General features: G+C 42.0%; 1 protein-coding gene across 3 annotated transcripts in view; it reads left to right on the top strand.

The window, feature by feature from the left end:
* LDLRAD4 (low density lipoprotein receptor class A domain containing 4) overlaps positions 1 to 21,817 on the top strand; it is a 404,941-nt gene that overhangs the window by 295,433 nt on the left and 87,691 nt on the right. The window contains exon 1 of one of the 3 annotated variants that reach the window (XM_068237128.1): positions 18,592 to 18,610. The exons of the other annotated variants lie outside the window; for them this stretch is intronic. The gene's annotated coding sequence lies outside the window, so the exon portion shown is untranslated. Of the gene's footprint in view, positions 1 to 18,591; positions 18,611 to 21,817 lie in introns of those variants that run through there. 3 annotated transcript variants of the gene reach the window in all.

The raw sequence follows: 21,817 nt of genomic DNA, 5'->3' as shown, positions 1-21,817 counted from the left end.
CGGCCAGAACCCGAAGTGTGGCCACTTCTAGTTCTGGCCGGCCACTTCGGGTTCTGGCCGGCCAATGCGCAAAGTGGCCGCAGCGCTGCGGCCAATGTTAGAAATGGAATGTTTCCTTTTATTATGAATGTAGTTTTCCGGCCGTCTCTGGCCAAAATGTAGCAAAACAGTTCGTTCATTAAATGAAATGAAGCTGGCGGCAATGTAGAAGGATGAAGCCGCCCGGCTTCTGCTCCGCCTCCTCTCCTCCGCCCCTGCCTCTCTCTCTTCTCCCCGATACTGGCAGCGGAGGGCATGCGTGTCCCCCCCAGAGTCGTTCGTCGCGGCAGGCAATCCTGTCGTTCGTCCCTGCAGAGCAGGTGCTGGCAGAAGCAATGTCTGCAGCCTCCCCGCTCTGCTTTCCTGGCGCCACGAACGACTCTCGGGGACACGCGTGTCCCCGCCGGCTGCCCGAAGGAGAGAGAGAGAGAGAGAGAGAGAGAAGAGGCAGGGGCGGAGGAGAGGAGGCGGAGCCGCCAGCTTCATTTCATTCAATGAACGAACTGTTTTGCTACATTTTGGCCAGAGACGGCCGGAAAACTATATAGATATTAAAAGGAAACCTTCCATTTCTAACATTGGCCGCTGCGCTGCGGCCACTTCGCGCATTGGCCGGCCAGAACCCGAAGTGGCCGGCCAGAACTAGAAGTGGCCACACTTCGGGTTCTGGCCGTAACATATATAAACTGAACGCCAGGGATAACTATCTCACTGTGTGGTGGCAAGTTTTCTCTTGCCTTATTATCTCCAGCATGATCTTAGTGAATTGAGGCCAATATCTGACTAAAAATATAGTTGCAGCAAATGGGATCAAGGCCAATTTTTTATTTACAAGAGTATCTGGAGTGCTGTATTCATTTTTTTATATTGCCAAAATAATGGGAAAAAATGTTCTGAAATACAGCACGAGACTTGTAGACTTTATTAAAAAGATCTCTGGTAGATTTGCAGCTAAGATGCATGTCGTCCTAAAATATTATGTTCTCTTCAGCAGACATTGCTTTTTAAAACCTGTTCTGTATGTTTTGTGCTCAAGTGCCCAGAAGCAAACTCCATTTGACAAAGTGGATTGTGCTTATGCTTTTAGCAGTAGTCTGAGCATGTGGAAGTAGCAGGGTAACATTCGGAAACATTTTGCTGCCAAGTTTCCTGAACCGAGGTTTAAAATAGACAAGAATGGGAAAGGAAGTCAGGACTTTAACCAGATGTCTCTGCATGAGACAGACTTGTACTTCATTCTGCAGAAAGCTTCAGCGCACAGCCCACCCCTTTCCCTTTTTCAGTCTATTTCCGTAACTTCTATTTTCTCTAATTAACAGACCAACATTTTTACTTGCTGATGGATTTGCCATGAAAAATAAACTAGTTTTGCTTTTTAATAGGCAAGGAAAGGAGTGAATTAACTTGTCTTTTTCTATAGCTGGATGCAAGTGAAACGCCGGAGTAGATTTATAAAACCCGTGCATTAAGAACTGTTGCAAACCTGTGTGGTATTGGAGTGGGTGGTCAAATTAAGGCATGCGTATATGTACGCTACTGGTGAGTTGGGCACAGGGTGAGCCGAATAATGGCTCACCCTGCCGCCACTCAACTTCCCAGCTGCATTAATGACTATTCCCCTTCTGAGTCATAGCAACTCAAAGGGAAAAGTAATCACAATCAAAATGACCTGTGAATGGGCTGTGGTCTTATAGCATTACTGCTATAGCAGCACCACACTCGGGCGCTGCATGGCACCGAAACACCGGCTTAGACATGAAGGGTTCTGATTGGTCAATCTAATCAGGGGCTTCACATTTGCACTGATTCTGCAGCAGTTTTAATTTGGTTCTCCTTGCACCAGTTAATAAATCTGGAGCATTGTTTCACAAACCAGCACTTTGGAATACCAGTATAGCTAGTCTGAAGAGGTTTGAATGATCGCCTAAATGTCTTATTGATGATGAAATGTGCATCATATAGCCTTAGAAGCTGTGGGCCATCTGAAATGGTGTATGACCAGTGTAGGTAAAAATCTTCTATTTAAAGAACTATAACCCAAGATTGACCTTCATTCCAGTCAGTAGCTCAGGCCCATTTTCCCATGAGAAATCTACCTTTTCTCAAATGGATCACGTGGGGGTCTGTATGGCTGACATTGTGTTGAAACCCCTCCCAAAGTGTGATGGCATTGCCTTTCGTTTCCTTTCTGTAAACCTTGTTGCATTGTGGGGAAATAACGGCTGCCAAGAACCTTGGCCACCAAATTTAGGGGCAATAAGTATTTCTTATTATCAGTAAGTAGAACAGATATGTGAAAGTCTGGTTCATTCACATGGACTCTGTATGGGAGTAAGGAGAGGAGTAACAAGTCGCACTTATGAAGCTGGTGTGGACATCCCTACAGATAAAACTGTAAGTCAGACACCTACACATGGGTCTAAGGATACCCAGATAGTTCATGTTGACCCCACTACACACAGATTTGTAAACCTAACCACACAGAAATGGCAGCTTTTAATTTAATATTTCAGCTCTAAAAATGTCAGACAATAGCTGTGCTTTAGAGGCATATCCACACATCTCCCCTTTTGGTTTCAAGCTAGAAGAAGTATCTTTTAATTTTGACTCTGGGGCCTTCTGGGTTAAGAGGAACTTCGACTAATTCTGCATTGATGACTTGTGCTGTGTCTTTGCCAGTTTCCAAAAGTGAGCTCAGAGTAATTTCAACTTCTGCAAATGAACATTGTTCTAGTGTGTGCCAGTCTGACAGCAATGCATTCCTCATATAATAGGACATTATTCCCTGATGCATACTACACAAAGAATCCGAAAAACGACTCCCATAATCAGAGGCCTGTGGTTGGCACAAGCTAACATTCATATCTAGCAGCTGGGTCGTGACATTGGCGTAGGGTTCCTTACACAGCTGTGTGGTGCCTGTGCCAGTATTTAGTCTCATTGTGAATGCCTGACCCAGCTGCTCAGTAACATTCATCCTGTACTATGTACAGCTATTCTCCTTGATTATACAACAAAACATCTATAAATTGGATGTTGGAGAAGAAGGCTTAAAGCAGATTTCGAAAAAAAAATAACTTTGCAATATGGCTGCTTGCTTCAATGCATACCTGCCTGCGTTTACAATGTTTATAAACGGACTACTTAAAGGACAACAGTAGTGAGAGGGATAAAGAGGCTGCCATATTTATTTCCTTTTAAGCAATACCAGTTGCCTGGCTTCCCTGCTGACACACTGCCTCTAATACTTTTAGCCATAGACCCTGAACAAGCATGCAGCAGATCAGATGTTCCGGACGCTGTCAGATCTGACAAAATTAGCTGCATGCTTGTTTCTAGTGCAGCCAAATAGATCAGCAGGGCTGCCAGGCAACTAGTATTGTTTTTAAAAGGAAATAAATATGGCAGCTTCCAGATACCTCTCACTTCAGTTGTCCTTCAAAGGGTAAACCTGGAGTAACCCGGGCTGTATTGGAGCAGCTTCACTTTTCCTTCCAAGCGACAGGCTTTTTTTCCTGTGTTGGACATTGGGGCTGAACTGGAAAGTGCCAATGTCAGACATAGGTTGATACAGGATGGAAAAGGGTTAACATCTGGCAATAGTATAACACTTGCAATAAATATTCACATGATAAAAACTCAAGTGCCCCGCGAGAATCCTTAATGTTTTCTTTTGATTCAATTAGTGATTTTAAAGGTCGGAGGTATACTTTAATGTAAAAATGAAGGGCAGATTAAAGTTTTCTCACATTGACAATCCATGTGGCAAGACATATTGCTCACCTCAGAAGGGGTGGGTTCCTCCCCTCTCCTCCATTCAGGCTGGTTTTGCCAGAATTTGTTAAGCAGGCAAGTGTAGGTATCTGATTCAGATACCCTAAATATTGATGGACCAATAGGTCCTGGAAAATATTATCCAATAAAGTTACATGTAGGTATGTCCCTTTTAGCCCTCATACACTGTTCAGACAACACAATGTAAGTATCTGTGTTACCTGAACAATCCCAGGCCACATGGCCCTTTATGTGGGTGGTGCCCTGCAAGAGAAAGATAGGGATTGGATGGGACCCAAGCCCTAGACCACAAGTGGCTATGCTGTTATGGGTGCTTTAGTTGGACACTGAGAATTAGGTAACCGCTATGGAGTTCAGCAATAATTATATGTATGGGGGGGGGGGGGGGGGTAGGCATAACTGTCAGTAATACCAGATGCCTAAATAAATGATCCCCTTTCATATATTTAACAGAGATTCCCCATCCCCAAGCACACTTGTAAATGAGAAGGGGGAAGTTGCTTTTTCCTCGCCTTGTTACCCAGTAGAAGAACACACACCTACACACCTGCACCTACACACCTGCACCTACACACCTGCACCTACACACCTGCACACACACACCTGCACACACACACCTGCACACACACACCTGCACACACACACCTGCACACACACACCTGCACACACACACCTGCACACACACACCTGCACACACACACCTGCACACACACACCTGCACACACACACCTGCACACACACACCTGCACACACACACCTGCACACACACACACCTGCACACACACACCTGCACACACACACCTGCACACACACACCTGCACACACACACCTGCACACACACACCTGCACACACACACCTGCACACCTACACCTGCACACCTACACCTACACACACACACCTACACCTACACACACACACCTACACACACACACCTACACCTACACACCTACACCTACACACACACACACCTACACACACACACACCTACACACCTACACACACCTACACACCTACACACACACACACACCTACACACACACACACACACCTACACACACACGCACACACCTACACACACACGCACACACCTACACACACACACACACACACACCTACACACACACACACACCTACACACACACACCTACACACCCACACACACCTACACACACACACACCCCTACACACACACACCTACACACACAACTACACACACACACACACAACTACACACACACACACACACACCTACACACACACACACCTACACACACACACACCTACACACACACACACCTACACACACACACACCTACACACACACACCTACACACACACACCTACACACACACACCTACACACACACACCTACACACACACACCTACACACACACACCTACACACACACACCTACACACACACACACACACACACACACACACACACCTACACACACACACACACACACACACCTATATTAACACACTGTTAAAAAGAACACACAATAACAATTTTTTGTTTTGTTCATTTAATAATCAAATTATCAGTTCAACTGAGATGCCAGGCCTTTTGTTTACTTATTAGAAGAGAGTTTAACACTTGAATTTGGTCCAAGGTAAATCTGGATTCCAGGCAGCTTGATTTAACGCACTTCACAACTGTTCATAAATCTCATCTAATGAGCCCTGATGGTTCTCATTATTGTCATCCTTTACAGATGCTGATACAGTGTACGTTTTACTCCTCTTACCCATTTTCTTTAATCCATTAAAGCATACTTGTAATTAACCAAAAAGTTAGATACTTGGCTACATAGAGGGAAGCCTCAGGATAGTGTAGAGCAGCGGTAGGGAACCTTGGCTCTCCAGCTGTGATAAATCCCAGCATTTACCTTTACTAATCATGACTGTGGCTGGCAGACTCCTGCAATGCATTGTGGGACTTGCAGTTCCTTAACAGCTGGAGAGCCAAGGTTCCCTACCCCTGGTGTAGAGTCTTCCCATGTCCTCCTCAACCCCATCACCACTGGCCAGGCGCTCTTCTAGTAGCATAAAGCCACTTATGAATGAACAGCTTTGGCTTATTGTGCAGGTGTGGCCATAACTGGGCATGCACTGCAATGCTTGTACACAAAGGGCAGTGTGGCCACAAGAACATATCGGATAAGCTCTTGTCGGAGGTGTCGAAAGGGTCCTTGCGCAGCACTGGTGAGCTTGAGGGGAAGACAGGAAGCCTCTGAACCTACCAGAGGCTTCCCTCTACTTAGGGAAGTATCTGTTATTTTTGGATAGTACAGGTTTACTTTAAAGGATTTTTGTTTTTTTCCTTTGCATGTGACAATGGAGACATTAAATATTAAGATGCCAGTCGTGCTAAGGTGGCCACACACAATGTAATTTTTATATTTTTTCAATTTGAGATTTACAGTGCATTTTTCTGATTGGTCAGATGTTTAAAATGTTACCAATGTTTCACTCTTGTTAATTTTTTCCCAGTTATGTAAAAAAATGTTTGAAAACGCTTAAGAAATTAGGTCTACAATCAAGAAATTGTTGATCTATATCCTACACCATTCAATCTTCAAAAAACAATTGTACAGAAATTTCCATTACTCTCAATTGAGTTTTTTATTGAGAACATGGGAAATTAGATCATTTATATAACTAATATTAAAAATTTTTATATAAATACCATCCAATTTTTGATTCCGATTTGAAAAAAAAGTACTGCATGCTGCCACGTTTTTTAATCAGAAACAAAAATTTGGATTGTATAAAAAATTATGAATCGCATTTAGTGTGCAAGAGGCCTAAGTTTCATTGATAAACGTGATTTTTTGTTTTTCTTTTATTAATTTTCTCTACAATTGTTTAATTTGCTTATATGTGGAGTTTAACATACATTAAGTAGTAAATACATGATCCTGTATAATAAAACCCCTAAGTCCCTGCGTACACCTGTCTCTGTGTAGCATTGTCCGTGCTTTTTGCTACTGCGCATGTGCCCAGCACGGACCCAGCCTCACAGAGAGACAGGAGGATGGGGACAGGGAGCCGAGCAGGCGGCCGGATGTGCGGCGGGTAAGCGGGCGGCTGGGTGTGCGGCGGTCGCGTGCGCGCCCAGAAACACAGACCTGGAGCCTGTTTTTAAACGGGCTTAGGTCTACTAGTAAATTAATAAATGGAAATTGATTACGCTGAAGAACGAGAAATAGCAGCAACACCAAATAAATCTTCCAGTATTTTGTGACCGGTTTTCTGCTTTCTACTGGTTGGCTTTCCGCCTGTTGCTTTGTGGCATAAAGCCCTTGCTGTTCAAATTTTTCCAAAGTTAAGAGATTTTACATTGTATTATGGACATACTACAGGAATACATTGGAGGGTTTGTTTTCTCTCCCTGCGTCCTAAGGAGAAGAGCACACTAGAACCTATTGTGTATCTCTTCAGGATGCTCTGTTCACCTCACAACTAATGTCCCTCCTGTATGAAGCATTTGTTTCAGCTATATTATTTGGGACTTATGCTTTAAAAATACTTGGGTGGTTTTGGTATAATGGCTTTAAAGTGACACTTATTTTCAGTTTTATATAGCTTTTTGTTTTAGAACATTCATCATTCTGCCATATTTGCAATTACAAACCACACACGGTATTAAAAATTATGAAACGGAGCAGAGCTAATGACCCTTTGAACTCCGCTGCAGTAAATGGTTTTCTGAAGCTGTGTCTGGGCTGGTGCACACCAAGAGCGCTTTTGAGCGCTTTTCAAAACGATAGCACTTTTTGCTTGGCTAATGTATATGAATGAGATGGATCACACCAGAGCAATGTGAGTTTTTTTTTTTCTCCCCCAAACGTAAACACAGGTCCTGCAGCATTTCTGAGGCGATTCAGCCTCAATGTTAAGTATAGGAAAGTGGAAAATTGCTGTAAAAAGCACTCTAAACAAGGATTTTCTAAGCTGTATGCAGTGCAGTCATTAACAGTCATTAACCCCTCCCAGTGTTGCCAACTCATCCCTTTAATTACTGACACATATGAATTATACAGGTTTTGTGGCCAAGTAGATGCAGTTAAGGCACTGGTTATGAGCAAATAGCCCCAGAACCTGTATAAATTAGATGTGTCAGTAATTAAAGGGATGAGTTGGCAACACTGACCCCTCCTTGTGCCCAAGTGCAGCCATTAACTTTGCTGGGTAGACTTATACAGGTCCTTTTTTAAAAAATAGCATATTGTGATAAAGTTCATTATTTTCTGTAATGTACTGATAAACATTAGACTTTCATATATTTTAGAATCATTACACACAACTGAAGTAGTTCAAGCCTTTTATTGTTTAATATTGATGATTTTGGCATACAGCTCATGAAAACCCCAAGTTCCTATCTCAAAAAATTAGCATATTTCATCCGACCAATAAAAGAAAAGTGTTTTTAAACCAAAAAAAAGTCAACCTTCAAATAATTATGTTCAGTTATGCACTCAATACTTGGTCGGGAATCCTTTTGTAGAAATGACTGCTTTTATGTGGCATGGCATGGAGGCAATCCGCCTGTGGCACTGCTCAGGTGTTATGGAGGCCCAGGATGCTTCGAGAGCGGCCTTAAGCTCATCCAGAGTGTTGGGTCTTGCGTCTCTCAACTTTCTCTTCACACTATCCCACAGATTCTCTATGGGGTTGAGGTCAGGAGAGTTGACAGGCCAATTGAGCACCGTAATACCATGGTCAGTAAACCATTTACCAGTGGTTTTGGCACTGTGAGCAGGTGCCAGGTCGTGCTGAAAAATGAAATCTTCAGCTCCATAAAGCTTTTCAGCAGATGGAAGCATGAAGTTAGCTGCATTGACCCTGCCCTTGATAAAACACAGTGGACCAACACCAGCAGCTGACATGGCACTCCAGACCATCACTGACTGTGGGTACTTGACACGGGACTTCAGGCCTTTTGGCATTTCCCTCTCCCCAGTCTTCCTCCAGACTCTGGCACCTTGATTTTCGAATGACATGCAAAAGTTGCTTTCATCCGAAAAAAGTACTTTGGACCACTGAGCAACAGTCCAGTGCTGCTTCTCTGTAGCCCAGGTCAGGCGCTTCTGCTGCTGTTTCTGGTTCAAATGTGGCTTGACCTGGGGAATGTGGCACCTGTAGCCCATTTCCTGCACACGCCTGTACACGGTGGTTCTGCATGTTTCTTCTCCAGACTCAGTCCACTGCTTCCGCAGGTCCCCCAAAGTCTGGAATCGGTCCTTCTCCGCAATCTTCCTCAGGGTCCGGTCACCTCTTCTCGTTGTGCAGCGTTTTCTGCCACACTTTTTCCTTCCCACAGACTTACCACTGAGGTGCCTTGATACAGCAATCTGGGAACAGCCTATTCGTTCAGAAATTTCTTTCTGTGTCTTACACTCTTGCTTGAGGGTGTCAATGATGGCCTTCTGGACAGCAGTCAGGTCGGCAGTCTTGCCCATGATTGCGGTTTTGAGTAATGAACCAGGCTGGGAGTTTTTAAAAGCCTCAGGAATCTTTTGCAGGTGTTTAGAGGTAATTAGTTGATTCAGATGATTAGGTTAATAGCTCGTTTAGAGAACCTTTTTATGATATGCTAATTTTTTGAGATAGGAATTTTGGGTTTTCATGAGCTGTATGCCAAAATCATCAATATTAAAACAATAAAAGGCTTGAACTACTTCAGTTGTGTGTAATGAATCTAAAATATATGAAAGTCTAATGTTTATCAGTACATTACAGAAAATAATGAACTTTATCACAATATGCTAATTTTTTGAGACGGACCTGTACTTGCGTCAGTAAAAAAAATCCAGCTTAAGAGGGTTGAATATTGGAGTCAACTTATACACAAGGTCGACTTGTATTAGAGTATATATGGTACTCTCTGCCTGTTGCCTGTACTGACCTCTGCTTGGATTTTGACTATTCTCTACTGGCCGCCTTAGACTGATAGCAAAAGAAATAAAGTCCAAAAAGAATCACACTTCTTCCCCAATTGTGATGTCGTCCTCTGCGCCATTCCCTGTTTCAAAATATACCACACGCTGGAGGTGTGTTAGGTATATGTAATGATTGGGTGCTGCAACTCAGACGTCTGATTTGTGATCTGCAGAATCACCAATAATACAGACGCTATACCTGATTATGTGTTGATCTGCAGTATCACCAATAATACTAGTATAGCTAGCTGAGAGTAAGGTGTGGTGTTTGGTGCAACAGTATAGACTTCTCCAGAGGAGGTGGAGGGTCTACCAACACAAATAACAATACCTTTACCAGAGGAGCTGGCAAAGTACTAATAATGAAAGAATTAAAGAAGTTTGGCTAAACCTTACCAGAGGAGCTGGTAAGGTACTAACAGCACAAATGACTGAAAAGTTTAACTAGACCTTACCAGGGGAGCTGGTAAGGTACTAACAACACAAATGACTGAATAGTTTAACTAGACCTTCCCAGAGGAGCTGGTAAGGTACTAACAGAACAAATGACTGAATAGTTTAACTAGACCTTCCCAGAGAAGCTGACAAGGTCCTAACAGCACAGATGACTGAATAGTTTAACTAGACCTTGCCAGTGGATCTGGCAAGGTACTATCAGTCACTGGAGCTATGCAAGTAAGTCTGAACCTTACCAGAGGGTAGGTAGGTTCTAATAGCTAGAGCTAGGGCCCACTGGTGAGTAGAGTAGTCAGACAGGCAAGATTCGATAACAGGCAGGTAGAAATAGTACAAAATCGGCAGGCGAGAGAGTAGTTAAAATCAGGCAGAGGTTCAGCAACTAAAGTCAGAAAGACAGAGGTACAGAATCGTTTAGCAATAGCAAGGTCAGAGAGTAGCCAGAATCATACACAGGTTATCAGAATACAATGTAATAACTAACTATAGATAGATGTATATTGCAAACACTGCATATACATCTATCATCAACAGGAACCTCATTAGGTCTGAGCGCTAACACGAGTGTATTCGCAACATCAGACGAGTTGCCAATGATCTGTGAAGGCTTAAGAAGCCGAGGAGAGCCCAGCGCCACGCCCCCTAGCAATCAGCCAATCCGAGCGGCGCGAGTCACTCCTGATATCAGCCGACCGGCAGGTCAGCTGACGCGCCTTCTTACAGCATAAAGGTCCTGTCTCCGCGCCCGCGCGATAAAAAGACCCTATGAGCAAGAGACAACGCTGCCGGGACGGATAAGGCCTGTTAACAGGGAACAAAGGCGGCTGCGGGTATAGCCTGCGTATCCGTAGCCGCCATAGTTTAAGATGTTACAGTATGTATGTACATACTGTATAGTCTGGTGCCTTATTTGTACAGATTTCACTATTTTTTTAAGCTTATTCATAAATTTAATTATTTCAACAATTTCGTGTTCCAGTCTTATACGCAGGATACTACACAGGATTTATTCTGATATATTTTGTTGAGTTAAGACTGAAGAATTGGAGGCCTAAAATTCTTGAAAAAAATGTACCGCTTTTAGACTCATAAATCCAAACAGAAATGCACAGCCAGGGAGGTTAATTGTACTTTGAAATTATAAGTAAATATTTTTGCATTCCTTCGTTTATTGTTCTACAAGGAGTTACTGGTATCCCATTATGGGTGTATGTATGTATTGTATGTATCAGCACTGAATCAGTTTGTTATGCTAGGTGCACACTATGAGATTTTCTGGCGAATTTACTGTCAGATGGATTATTTCCAACATGTTCCGATAATTCTCCAATCGATTTCTAACTCTTTTCTGTTCACTTCAATAGGAAATCAATCGGAAAATTCTCGAAAATCAATCGGAAATAAGATTGGACATGTTGAAAATAATGGTTCTGACAGTAATTCTGCCAGAAAATCTCAGTGTGTACCTAGCATTAGACCAGTTTGTCACAATATGACAAACAACATTGGTTACTCCAGCAGCAATTTGCCTGCATTCTCTTCTTGGTTGAAAACAAGCCCCTTAGAACTCATCATCTGTGTGCATTATGTATGCCTTGTTTCTAAAAAGGAAAAGAACAGTGAAGGGTATTTACTGCCCCTTTAATCTGATTAGAGGACTCTCCATTTTCAGGTGCTTGTTTAACAGGTGGTGGGTCTTGAGCCTGTCTGAGCCGAAGCTCAACAAGTCAGTGAATTTGGAATGTTCTTTACCTGAGTGTCTAGACAAAGCGGAAGCGTGTGTGACTGAGGATCCTTATCTTGCAGGTTTTCTGTGTGCTCGGCCCATGTTGACAGGTGTGTGTGGAGGTTAGAAAGGATGACATAAGCAGTTAAAAGTGTGGTGGTGTGTTTATAGTGTTTATATCTTTGTTCCACAGTGTCTATGGGAACAGACACATCAAACCATGAAGACCATAAATAATGAACTTTAAAAGCTGTCTGGCAACAACATCTTTTAGAACGGGCGGTAGGATGAGCAAGCTTTTTCTTCGTGCTAGAGTATTAAAATGGGTTTGTTGTAAAAGCTAGATTTGCTCACAGAACATTTGCCAGAACATTTTATTTGCCAGTTATATAGAAAATTCATCAAATGAAAAAGCCATGTCAAAATAAGACAAATGTAATATACACTACTCCTGAAATGCCACATTCACCTATATCCTGTGGCAGGTAGATTTTATTTTATTTTACAGACTATATTGGGCTGTACCCATCTGAAGTTCCCCCTCTTTCCCAATGACTTTGTAGACACTTGCCAGAGTGGTACTGTATCCACGTAGTATGGAAACGCCATACCAACAAGGGGGCCATTGCAGTGTCTGCTGCACTCGCAAGCAGAAGTGTCATTCTTTTAGTTGAGTAACTATGCACCCGCTATCTGAAATAAATCCTGTTTATGGTATGTTATGGTATGTTATTGCTATTCTAAAAGGATTTTCCACACTTGCCATAAGAAGAAACCTATTAAATGTTAAGCCTCATACACATTAAAATTCAACTAGTCCAAGGCAGCCATTCAGTTCCACCACTGCTGGTAATCTATCAAGTGCAAAGGTGTAACGTCTAACCCTGTGTTGCCAACTCTTCAAATGGCAAGAACCCATTGTTCTCCTCTTTACATCACTCGCTAGAAGCCACTACCTCATGCACTATACTGTAGGCCTGAAATATGTGTACAAAATTCATAAAGACATTACACAATGCTTGTGTATGCACAAGGGATGTGTCTGTATAGCGCTTATTACCACCAGTGTCACCCACAGGATCAGGCTCTATCGTTACAGGGCAACACTTATTAAAATTGAAGGGGTGTAGTGAGGTGGTAGCTGGTTGCTTAAGGAGAGAATTTGCACTTAATATCGTATGTGCATATTTCATCAAGAAGACACAAAAATATAAAAGCACATAGAGCGGGAAGGTGGTGTAGTAGATGGAACACGTGCCTTGCAGCACTGGGTGCTGGTTGAATTCTGGGCCAGTACACTACCTGCAAGGAGTTTCCTTCTCTCTGTGTTTGTTCCCACATACCAAAGACCTGGCACTTTAACCTGGCTAAGGCTAACTTATCAGAAAGTTTGTTTGTTCCCCCCCCAAAATTAGCCTTAGCCAGTCTAAAGCTCTGTTCACCTGCTCAACCACCATTGCCTGAAACTGAGGGACAGGATGGCAGAGAATCATCCAAAAATGTGTTCAACAATGGTAAAAGACAACAATTATTGACCCATGTCGACCAATCTGTCCTGGCTGATGGATTTGGACGATAATCAGTGCCACTCATTGTAACAGATAGCGGAGATGCCGCCGCAGCGGTGAGCGGCATGGCGGCTGTCTCCGCGCCGCAGCCGGCGGCCTCCGCCGCGCAGTTACATGTTGGAGTTTTGCCTGGTCCCTCAGTTGCACATAGACTGAGGGCTACGCGCGACAGGGCCTTTATGCAAGTAGAAGGGGAGTCAGCTGATCAGCCGGTCAGCTGACTCCAGCAGTGCTCCGGATTGGCTGAGTGACTGGGGCGGCGCTGTGGAGCGTTCTTAGTGTATATATAGGACCTGCCTGTCAGTTGCTCTTCGTCTGCTGTTGCAAATGCTACTTGTTAGCACTCAGACCTTAGTCAGATCCCAAAGTGTGCTAGAAGCAGCAGGAGCTGGGGATCCACACTTAGCCAGATTCTGTTGATAGCTTAAAGTACTAATTGGATTGTATTATTTGTTATGACCCTCTGCTAGCCTAGACTACTCTTCTCCCTACTGATTCTGTGCCTATGCCTATCTGATCTTGTTGCCGACTCAGCTTGAACCTTACTCTGATTCAGTCTTCTGTCTTTGTACCGTATCTGTCCGTGTGTTGCCGAATCTGCTTGTCTGACTCTCCTGCCCTCACCAGTGAGCTTAGTTCTTGTGAGGGATTTTCAGTATAGTAATCACCTGCTCCTCAGGTTGATAGCTGCAGTACAGTCTTAATCACCTGCTCCTCAGGTTGATAGCTACAGTACAGTCTGAATCACCTGCTCCTCGGGTGATAAGTACCTTCTGTTTTACTGTGCATCACACGCTCCTCGGGTGAACCGATCACTAATTCATCTGCGTCTCCAGCCTGCTGGAGTACTGATTCCAGTGTTCTATAGAGATACCTCCTTCTACCAGCTCCTTTGGGAAAGTGGGTATCTCTATCTATATTTACTGTTGCACCAAACACTTATCTTACACCTGGTTGTCCCGTGTCTTGCTATACTTGCATTATTGGTGATTCTGCAGATCACCACATAATCAGGTATAACATCTGTATTCTTGGTAATACTGCAGATCACCAATAATCAGAAAACTGTCCTTGCTGACACCAATCGTTACACTTATATCGCATAACAAACGTTCGCTCCATTCAAACCACTAATGTGTGGCAAGTTATACACTTCCAGATCCTAATTTTAGTGCTTCCACTAACGATCTGATCGGCAGACCGTTGTCTGGCTGTTGAATTCAAACATACTCTGACATTGGCCTCGATTCATAAAAGTGCCTGCGAGCGGGGAAAGTCGAGCGGGGAAACACCGCTGTCGGTATTTCCGCCTTCAGGGAGGTAATTCATAAAAATTTAGCTAGTTGTGACAGGCGTGCGGAGATACTCCGCTGTAGGCAGGCGTTAGGCTGTCCTACGCATGCGGAAACAGGAGAAGCAGGCGGAATCCCTCCGTGCGGTGTTCTCTCTGCAGCTGCTTGGGAGGTCTGTCCCATTCACTGCAACGGATTCCGCACGCTTCTCGCCACATCAGAGGTAGCGGTAATACCCGTCCGCATACCGCTACCTCTAATCTTTATGAATTGACATTTGTTACTTTTGCTGTGATAATCACCGCGCAAGGCGGTGATTGATCACTCTGCTCGTGGATGTCGGCTTTTCATGCGGAAAAAGCCTTTATGAATACAGATTTGGCTGTGTGGTCGGTAAAGTGAGCAGTTTTCAGCATTTCCTCATGCGGAAATGCTTTATGAATCGAGGCCATTGTCTCTAACCATTGAGGTTTGCTCGCTTTATATATGGTAGGGTTTAAAATGTGAGCCCCTCTGATGGACTATAGTGATTTGATTATATGCTTTGTAAAGCACTGCAGAAGATGTCACTCATGTAAAACATTGCAACAATTCGATTCTTATAATTCTAACATCAAAACGTGATTAGATGTGACCAAGATCATTGATTAACACAGCTCGTCAGTGCCAATGCAATTCTGCTTGGGGGGGGGGGGGAGAAACACTTCACTGTGTCACCACACTACACTTTATAAGGTGTGCTATCTAGCTGTACATGGTCTATATTGGCAATATAATGGATTTGTATAGAACTTAGTTGTACATTGTAATTCAATATACAGATCATGTCAATTGGTGTTTACTGTTCCCTCCCAGTAGGCAATCACTAGGGGAGGACAACTAACACATATCGATTCATAAAGCATTACCTCATGCGGTAATGCTGAAAACAGCAGACTTTACAGACCACTTAGCAAAATGTCAATTCATAAAGGCTGTTACCGCATGAAAAGCTGACATTACCGACCAGGGAGCTAAATTACCGACTTGGCTGCAGTTACCGACAACACATGTCAGTAAATTGTCAGCAAATGTCAATTCATAAAGCCTTGAACATGCGGTAAGCCTGGCGGTAGTTACCGACACCTCTGGTGAGGTCTTAACAAGTTACCGACAGCTCTGACAGCTCTGATTAATGCAAAGTGCAGAGATCCGAAAGTCTGTTTGATTCATCTGTGGAGAGAGCCGGAGAGCCGTCTGTGTGAATCATTTCAGCAGGCAGGGAAAGACTGTGTGACTCATCTGTCTGAGTCATCAGTGGGAGAGCCAGAGAGAGCCGTCTGTGTGATTCATTTCTGCAGGGCAAAGAGGGAATCGGGACACTGCTCTACTCTACCGCTCAATGGGCTGCGGTAATTTACCGACTTCCAAGGGCAGCTGGGGAAATCTTTATGAATTAGCACACAGACCGGGAAAATACCGAGTGCGGTATTTTCCCGACAAGATTTTTGTTATCGCACTGCTGTTTATGAATCGAGGCCTATAGCCAGAAGTCAGAAACTGCACTTCTGCATCCATACCTATGTGAACGAGGCCCACTAAAAAGCTTTCCTTGTCCTTGCTGTGCTACCATGGTAACAAGCAGAGCACACAGAGGCAAGCTACACGAGAGTGGGCCTTAAATATGTGTACAAAATTCAACAGTCCTTATCAGGAATAAAAGCTTTTTTTTTTCTTTTGCGTACTCCATCAAAGCATAATGTAGGTTTAAAACTACCCTTTACTGTATGTTTCACATGGAATTTTGACACGGTTCAGGCTTTGTACCAGTGTCTCTCAGAGCGTTTCCTTCACTGAATCTTGTGTATGTCCCAAAGTGTGCTTTCTGTCCCCTTGAATATCCTTTTCCATATTTGCTATATTTGCTACTGCTTCTTAGTATTCTTTCCTCATAATGTTTTTCTTGATTTTTGCCTTGTGTCGGCACTGTCTAGCTTCCAGCTGGGATATACAGACAAGAGGCTGCTTTATGAGCTGCAGGAATGCTTTCTAAATCAACAGCCAAATAATTCTCCTTCTCTCAGCTTCATCTCAAGTAAATGTATTCTGCAGGCTCGTGATGGCTCTTCTGTACTTCATATGCTCCACACCCGCTTATAAAACAACTGCTTAGTCACAACAAGATCTTGCCTACATACCAGCAGATACAGACTTGGAGAAATAATACGTGGATAAAGGGTTCTTAAGAGCATGTGGGTCTACTGTAAGCAGATTCCTCTGCATTCCAGTATGCGATTTGAAAGCTTTTTGCAAGATGCAGAGTTCTATAGTTTTTGCTTTTCTTTTTTTTTACTTTCTTGTTACCTAGTTTAATATGTGGTCCATTCAGTATCATACAATTACATTTTTAATCCAGCTGTGGCCCCTCTTAAAGGGTTGTGGGAAGGGTATTCTTTCTTGACTCCACAATACAGTACAATTCCTCACCACGTGCAGCCACACATCCTTTAACCCTCTAGCAGCTAATTTATATAGAGGCTTGCAAGTGCTCCAGGCCAATTTTAGTTTAGCACATTTTTATTCCTTGTTACATTTCCTTAATAATTAGTACTGCTGTAATGTGTATTTATGAGCGCTTGTCACTAGGGGACAGTGTGAGACAATAACAGAGGACTTCTGTTTTCAATTTCTATATTTTCTGCTAGCAGAGACAGATCAAAGCATTCCAAGAATTTACAGCAGGAGTTCTGCCTGGTGTACCTTCTTTAGTGTTTGGTGTCTTTTTGAATTCTTACCACGAGTGCATGTACCACGTGACACCGATACATGTACTGACGTCACTACTTTTGCTGGTGTCACGAGGTATGGTTGCTCGCAGTAGCAATTCAAGATGCTGGACACAGGAGGAGGCAAGGATTCTTGTAGGTTTGGCAGGTGAGCATGCAACAGTTGCCATGGTCAGGTGAGACACATACATTTGGGGGTGTCTGGCAGGCGAAAGCTCTAGGACGATTTCGAATCGTTTTCTTGCTGAACCCTATTGGAAGTCTGTCTGCAGTGTGTGGCAGGCACTAGATGGCTCTCTGATGAGATTTGATCAGAGAGGGATTTATCTGATATATGGCCACAAAACCCTTTTCCCAAGGACCTTTTCTACCAATCTTACTCGCCCAGCCCACCTCAAGTGTAGGAGCCCTTTCCGGGGCCACCCTCCAACCCTAATAACTCTTTTCTTGAATTACTGAGATTGCATAGCAAAACACTTATTATTTGAAGCGATTTCATATTAATAGACTTCAATTGCTGTTCTATTGCGTCTGCTTTTCTTTTGCTGTTCAAACAGTTAAACACAGACTTCATTGCAAGCAATCAAGCCTCATATTGTTCCACAAACAATGTTCTTCGATTGTTTCGGGGGCTTTGTATTCCTCTTGTCTTGTATCCTGCGGAAAACGCATTGTACAAGCTTAAGCATGCAGTATTGATATTTTACACCGCCTCGCTATTAGTTTATGCACTTTGCTGGCTGACACATAAAAGCTTATTCTTCATATACTTGCATATAGCATTTCCTTATTGACACGTCTGAGTACTTGTACTTGTCTGGCTTGTTTACCCAACATTAAATAGGAAAAAAGTGTGCACATCTGCCAAACGCATAGTTAATGTGTGTCTTTGGTCATAATCAGCTTAACCCTGGACAGCTAGCTCTTAAAGAGCTGCTGAGTCTGAGGTTTTGGCACAGGAAAATAGTTGAGGTTAGTGTAGTTCATGAAACAGACCTTTTCAAGCACCCTGGTGACTGAGGTATGAGACTGTCTGTATTGGTCTTTATTGTTACTCTGTGAATCATCAAATCTGATCTAAACCATAAGAAATATTTTCTCCTATGCTCATTCATAGGAATTCATGCTTTCTCGGCATGGTAGAAAGCAATATGCATAATCTTGTAAACCACAGCATCTAATGAAATGTAATATTTCAATGATAAGACTTGGTGAACTATATTCTTTTTGGATGTTTTGGACTGCTGCACTTGTACTTCCTTTTCCTGTTTCCGTTATTTCATTGCATCAATTTTTAATTTTTTTGTCAGGTTTTCATTCCAGAAGTTTGTATTGTGGTGATTTTTTTTTTTCTGTGATAATTTTTTTTTTTTTTTTTGTATGTATTTATTTTTGTGTTTTTTTGTTTTTTTTTGTATTAGCTAGATATTCAGACAGAAATGTTAACGTGTATTGTTAGTGGCAGCTTTTGAATAACCTAGTGGAATTACTTCACAAGTATAGGTAAGACATGCATATGCTGTAGGTTCTGCAGTCTGTCTTCTATTGACCGCGTTGGGAATATTGTCATTTTGAGGTGACTGTATGATGCAGAAACAAATGTCGGGATCTTGTAAATACAATTTGCCAATACTTTTAAAAACACAAATGAAACCATTTGGTTTAGTGTATTTCCATATAGTGAATATATATCATCTGTGACATCTGTTGTAGCAACCCTGTTCATAAGTGTGAAGTCTGTAAACCACAGCTCGGTTGCTATGAAATGCCCACTTTATACACAATCATCACTTATGTTGCCTTATGAAAGATTTGTCATGTGATCATGAAGTGTATTCATTATAATCAACCTACTTATCACATAGGAAGAGATTATTATTATTATTATTATTATTATTATTATTATTATTATTATTCTCATCGATTTATAAAGCCCCAACATATTCTGTGGCTCTGTAGATAGATGGTAAAGCATTAATGTATCCAGCAATCTGTTACCAATATGAGTTAGTGTGTGTGCGTGTGCGTGTGCGTGTGCGTGTGTGTGTGTGTGTGTGTGTGTGTGTGTGTGTGTGTATATATTATGAGATATATCTATCTATCTATCTATCTATCTATCTATCTATATATATATATATATATATATATATCATAATATTATTGTGCGGACATCTTCTGTGGCACTTTTACTATTCTAGTCTTCCAACTAACTCGCAATGGGGCTCGCAATCTAATCCTTCCCATAGCCCTATTTCTATTACAGTATTTTTAGATTTAACCACCTTATTCTATAGTGTGTGTGTGTGTGTGTGTGTGTGTGTGTGTGTGTGTGTGTGTGTGTGTGTAGTGATGTATGAGTGTTAATGCAGATATCCAACCTGAAAACTGATTTGCAGGGGTCCTTTTGTAAGGCAAAGTTATAATTACCTGCACGGTCTTGTCCCCTAAAGTAATTCCAGAAGCCCCCCGAATTAACCGACTTCCGGCATGCAGCACCGCCCCCTCCTGAAAAAGTGCAGATCTGTTTTGTCTATCAAGACAACTTCACAATATTCTCTGAAAAATAAAAATTTTGTCAGAGTAGCGATTGTTCTACACACTTGTGGCATTCTATTTTGATCAGATACATGAAAAACTGTTAAAATGCTGCCAGTGCTAGCTTTGCAATTATCCGTGCATTACATAACTATGCATCCACTGTTTCAGTGCCATTTGTGCCCAATCAGTATGTAAAAGAAAAGTCAAGGCTTCTTTTTTTTTTTTTTTTTTTTTTCACTGAGATTTCAAATAAACATCAATTGTAAGCTCAAGGGATGGGATCTTCTCTACTATTATACTTTGGTATTGCTGTGTTTTTTACATCTGTGCATAGTTCAAAGTGTGCCATCTATACAACTGTGCTTTTGGTGCCCTTGTTTTTGTATGTAACCTGTTTGAAAAAAATATATTTTCCACCATTGTGAAAGATAATGGTATTTATATAAAACAATAATTCTCTTCCTTGGAGATCTACTTTAACAGAGTACGCATCCCAGCACCTAGTAACAAGTTACCTTTCATTAACCTTGCTGTGCCAACTCTGCATACCATGGACGATTTCCTATTGGTACAATGCTATCCTTTCTACTGATCCTGAAACCTTTCTTTGTAGGGGAAAGGTTACCTTTACAAAGTACACATTATGGATGCCAATTTAAAATTGATCTAACTAATCTAAATTGACCTACCTACCCTAATGTAACAACATGTTTTCAACAAAATTATCTCTCTTCATGTTTTTGAAACTTGTTTTTTTTGTAGTCTGTTTTCAAGTCCAAAGTTTAAAAGACTCTAATGTAGATTGATTAATTTTTGTCCGACCAGGGTGTTCCCCCGTTTGCCTGTGTGTGTGGTTTGTTTGTTTGTTTGTTTTGGTTATTGTTTTGTGTGTTTATTTTTTTGTGTTTTTTTATTTTAAAGCCAATTAAGCTTTGAGTACATGAACAGTGTACTAAATTGTGTTTTGATGGTGATTCCTGTGCAATGAGTCTCTCCCTTTGAGAGCAAACCTTTTTTTTTAGCGTTCTTAGAAAATAAGATAATTACTGGTGCATTCCAAAGGGTTAAACGTTATGCCTTCATTCTCTTGTTCAGCTTTGCATGATCTTGTTTGCAATTCTAAACAGCATAATCTATGGATGTCCCACAATTACTCACTGGTAGTTTTGGCTGTTGCATTAGGAATATATGGAAGTTATATTTATGTTCGGTCTTACAGTTTTTTTCCTCATGGTTGTTGAAGTGTACCCGAGGTGGCATGATGAAATAAACATGTGTCTGTACAGTGCAAAACATATTAATAACCAGACCATGTTACTTGATTTATTTTGGTGCCTGAGAGAGTTAGTTTTTTTAGCCATAGAAGTAACAGCTTCTGTCTTGGCAGTGCCTTGTAAGGAATAAAGTACACTTTACTGATAAACAAATTACAGCCATAAAAGTTTTCCTGGTAGAATAAAATGTCTGAGAGCAGTAGGAGATAGAAAAAGGTCTATAGTTAATATATTTTCATTTAGGGACACTTAATTGGCTGCCACTGAGCAGAAACAAAACAAAGTTCAATCTACTTTGTAAGTGTTTAAATGTAAAATAAAACCTTGGGATATCTAAAAGTCCTTTCATCTCATTTATTTTGACCTCTGCTTCACTTTAAAGTTGTTTCACTACTAGTTAAAGCTATAGCTATCGT

The sequence above is a fragment of the Hyperolius riggenbachi genome, chromosome 5, assembly GCF_040937935.1.
Source record: "Hyperolius riggenbachi isolate aHypRig1 chromosome 5, aHypRig1.pri, whole genome shotgun sequence".
NCBI classification, from domain to species: Eukaryota; Metazoa; Chordata; class Amphibia; order Anura; family Hyperoliidae; genus Hyperolius; species Hyperolius riggenbachi.
The sequence above is the reverse complement of the archived record's forward strand: the minus strand, read 5'-3'. Positions and strand labels throughout refer to the sequence as shown.